We start from the raw sequence: 4,411 nt of genomic DNA on the forward strand, positions 1-4,411 counted from the left end.
GATCTTCCTCCACCTCTCCTGTATCTCCCCCTCCTGCAGAGAGTTCCTGAAGAGAAGAAAGCTCCTGCAAGATGTGACCATCCCCCCCACCAGTTGAAGAGCCCCCCAGGCGGTCATTGCGAGTTTTAAGGTCTTATGTGTTCAAATTAATTGTGTAAGACACTATTCTTGTTTCCTCCCAGCAGCTTGAGCCTCTGCCTAGTTATGGAAAGGTTTATTATAAAATGTCTTGTCGGTAATGTCTGAATTTACAGCATCATTTTTATATCTTCGTTTATTGCTCCACCCATGTTTGTAAGGGCTTTGTGAAGATATTCTACAAAGATGACTCAGTTCAAGTTATATCAGTATTTAGGACGCTGAAACTAGGCTTTCACTAGAAGTCTTAATTCCATTGTTTAACTTATGTGTATATCTGAAAGTCTACAATAAAAATACCTGTAAGTACTCAGCCTTGTGCATTGGAAAACCCATGATGTCTAGTTATTTTTGTATTTTTAACACCACACTTGAGAAAATGGTCAAAATGATTTGTGGTTATAAGCCTCTGAATAAATGGTAACATGTCCAGTATCTTTTATTAGCACACCACACTCCAAGTATGCTATGTGTATAATCTTGTTCTGAGTGTAACCAGTGGTTTGCACCATGAAAACTCTCTGTATTTACGTTCATGAGGGCATCTCTTGGTTGGTTGAGACGCCTGCCTCTTCAAGTCCTATTGGTTAGATGTTTTCTTAAGCATTGAAATAATCCTATCATTCACTTTATTTTTCTTCTGTGGTCTTTCAGGCCTTGTAGTGTTGCTGAGCTACTCAATGCATTCGTTCTTTTTAAGAATGAACCTTACTGTTGATTTGGCCAATCCTGAAGTTCTTCCTATCTCTCTTAGGTTTTAGGGTTTGTTTGTTTTTTTGCAGGCTAATGATGGCTTCCCATATTTTAAATTACAATTAAAAGCTATGAAACACAAATCCAACACTTGAATCATGTTCAGATGCACTATATTACAAAAGTGTTTCATCTTCTACCTTCACACATATATGAAATTGAGCCACGTCCCATTCTTCATCCATAGCGTTTAATATAATGTCAGCGTACCATTTGCAGCTATAATGGCTTTGAAAGTCTTCCACACCAAGCTCTCTCATCCATGTTAGATGACTACCGTTCTCCTGGCAATGGCTAAACCCATGCTTGTCCATCAGATTGCCAGTCTCTACTGATCTGAGTCCAGTGGTGGGGTGCTCTACACTGTTGCATTCCACACTTTGCATTGGACTTAATGATGTAAGACTCGAATGCAGCTCCTTGACCATGAAAATCCATTCCATCAAGCTCTCTATGCACTGTTCTTGATTTATTCTAAAGAACACAAGTTTAAATGTCTGTAGTGATTGACTCTGCAGAAACGTCTGTGTACTATGCACCTCAGCATCTGCTGACCCCACCCTCTGATTTTATGTGGCCTATTACTTTTGCTTTTAGTGGTTACAATACCACCAATAGTTGACTGTGGAATATTTAGTACTGAGGAAATTTCACAACTGGACTTGATGCACAGGTGGCATCCAATCACGGTACCGCGCTGGAAGCTGTCTGCATGCCTAGGTGCTTGATTTTGCACACCTGTGGCCATGGAAGTGATTGGAACACCTGAATTGAATGATTTGGATGGGTGAGTGAATACTTTGGGTAAACATGGAAAACTACAGAAACTGTCTTTGTCAAACAAGTTATAATTTGATATATATCCACCCACCAACTTGTGAACTGTTCACTACAGTATTAGGGAACAAAACTTTTGTGTATGCATTTCAACTTTGCAAGACTTCATTCCCCAAGTTAGAAAGCTTTACTTGCATGTTTCAGCTGAGACGGCTTCGGTTCGGCACTGACAGCGTATGGGGAGAAAGAGTAAGAAAGGAAGGCAAGATCGCTGTCACAGGTCTTCTCCATGCTGCCTGTTTCCACACACAGACAACCAGTGTCTCACACTGAATACCTCATGAGTACACAGTAGTGTCACATGTTCGGCTCTTTTCCCTGTCCCCCACCCATGCTTGTCTCACACCCTCATTGAAGTTAATCGCTATAGTTATATTAGCCTTAATAATGTGGGAAACTACTGTGACCACAAAAATTTATCTTTCCGGTGGACTGCTTGTCATGCACTGGGTCTTGTGAATGACCCATTTAAGCACAATTCCTATTTCTTCTTCCCTGGACCTTGGGGTATTTCCTTACCCTGAGAGTTTTAAAAACAGGACGAAGCTTTAATGCATCATTTGTCTGGTAGCCTACTAACCCCTTAATGCAGAAAATCAGGAGGTATGTTATATATCCTTTGACTGAAGAGTTTAACAACTTTTTAGGGCTCTCTACCTGGTTTTGTTTATGAAGTCTTCTAATGAGAAGTGGAGCTTTATGTCATTTAAAGCCACAATATACTTGTAAATTTGTAAACACGTTAAAAAGTGTACCAATTACAAATTAAAAGTTTTAGCTAAAGAGTTGTAATGATGATCAGATCAAACAGATCTAATGGAAAAGACTCCTTTTATTTAATCTTCGGTTTCGTAGAGATCAGGTTCCATCAGATAAAGACTCATTGGTAAAAAAGACCAAAAGTGATTCATCAAAGAATGTAAATTATGACAAAATACCCATTCATGACTTTTATAAAGTGTATTTTTAATAATGTGCCTGTCTTATATCCAATTCAATGTTTCTAATCTGGTCCTAAAGCCTCTCCCTGCAGTTCCACTTTTGCCCACAACAAGGCGCTCAACACTCTTTTTGTGCCTTTAATCCAATCTAGGAGAGCTGTAGCATCTGGTGGATGAGCAAATTAGACAGCTTAGGGGAGCCAGTGGTCCTACATTTGGCATTGCAAAGCTCCTTTACTGGGACATCGGTACTTAATCCTCACAGCTCTGATCATTACAGCTGATGAGAGGAGGAGACTGCTCCACATTGTCTCAAATGCAAGCCCTCCTCCTCAGCCTCAACAACAAACATCGACGTCTAAGCACAGATGCACATCTAAATGTAACATTATGCCAACTAATTACCACGATGAATTTAATATATATTTATTAAATTCTCATAGTTTTGTTCTCTAAAGTAAATTATATTGTAGCAAATTATGTTTTTCTTATTGATTAATCTGCTTTAAACTCACTGGGGTTTTTTTTCTTTTCTTTTTTTTATAGGCAGTCAAACTTTCCTCGAGCCTGACATCAGATATGTAAATGTCTGATTTTACCTGACCAGCAGGTGAAAATATATTTAGTGCACAGTCATCTAAAAAGAAAGTAAGTAGATGGTAACCATGTGGAATTAAAAAAGTGCTTTCTGTTTTTACAGGGTTTCAAAATTGTACATGTTTGATTTAATAATTAACTTGGGATTTTGGCAATTTTGACATAAGTGAGTGTGAATGAGTGAGTTCTCCTTTTGTTAAGAAATCAATGCAGCATAAAACGTGTTTAAAAGCTTAAATGAAACTATTTGAAGATCAAATAAATGACTATTTCTAAAGATTACTGGCTATCAGCTGCCACAGTGTAAGAAAGTATAGGATGTTGTAAAAATGTTAACACTGCACAAAATATCATCTGAACACTTGTTCTTACTCTTACCAGTCTAATTCGACGCAGTGCATTATTTTAAAGCATAAGCAGGTCTATCAAACAGGTTGATCATAGAAATAAATATTGTGCTGTGAAGTCCCGAATTAGCTCTGCTGCTTTCTCGGTGACCCCAGCTCTCATCCTTTTTATTTTTTTTAAAGCATCACGCAGGGCTATAATAATCAGGCCTGCAGACAGCCCAATCACTGTAAGTGTATAATGCTGCTCAGAGGTTTGCTGAATCTGCTAGCATTTTGAATGCAGTGTAATTACAGCACAGATATGATTGAGCTGGATGAGCGGTAAATGGGGATCACAGTGGGGCAGATCATCATAATCAGGCTGTCCACATGTTTCTCAGGCAAATCTCATTTTTTGGTATCTAATCAGCAGTGCAGTGTATTAGCAAAAAAAAAAAATGGCTGGGGTCAATTAGCTTTTAGTTTAGTGGACTCAAATATTTAAATAAATACAACGTAGCTTGCTTTAAGAATTAATTTAGGCTGAGATTAAAAGGATTTTTTTGCACATCTTTGTTTTTGTTTCTTCTCTGCACGGCAGAGATTGACATATAGTTAGCCTGTTCTTCATAACAAGCTACTTCCCCGTCTCTCCTTCTGCCAGAACTGTCAACCGCCTAACAAGGTGCACATATTCACAGCTGCTGCTGCAGGAGATGAGCCCAAATGAGGAGAGTCTACATAAGATGAGAGGGACGTGCCAGACAACAGGTGCATGGATACATCACGGCTCATCCACTGGCACCACACTGTATG

General features: G+C 38.9%; 1 long non-coding RNA gene across 1 annotated transcript in view; it reads left to right on the forward strand.

Annotated features, from left to right (window-relative positions):
• The window catches only part of LOC102210361 (uncharacterized), a 6,643-nt gene extending 2,232 nt beyond the window's left edge, over positions 1-4,411 (forward strand). The window contains exons 2-3 of the long non-coding RNA XR_311399.1: positions 3,216-3,317; positions 4,260-4,411. This is a non-coding gene — a long non-coding RNA (uncharacterized LOC102210361). The remainder of the gene's footprint in view (positions 1-3,215; positions 3,318-4,259) is intronic.

The sequence above is a fragment of the Pundamilia nyererei genome, unplaced genomic scaffold, assembly GCF_000239375.1.
Source record: "Pundamilia nyererei isolate P.nyererei 1_Seehausen unplaced genomic scaffold, PunNye1.0 scaffold00003, whole genome shotgun sequence".
In the NCBI taxonomy this organism is placed as follows: Eukaryota; Metazoa; Chordata; class Actinopteri; order Cichliformes; family Cichlidae; genus Pundamilia; species Pundamilia nyererei.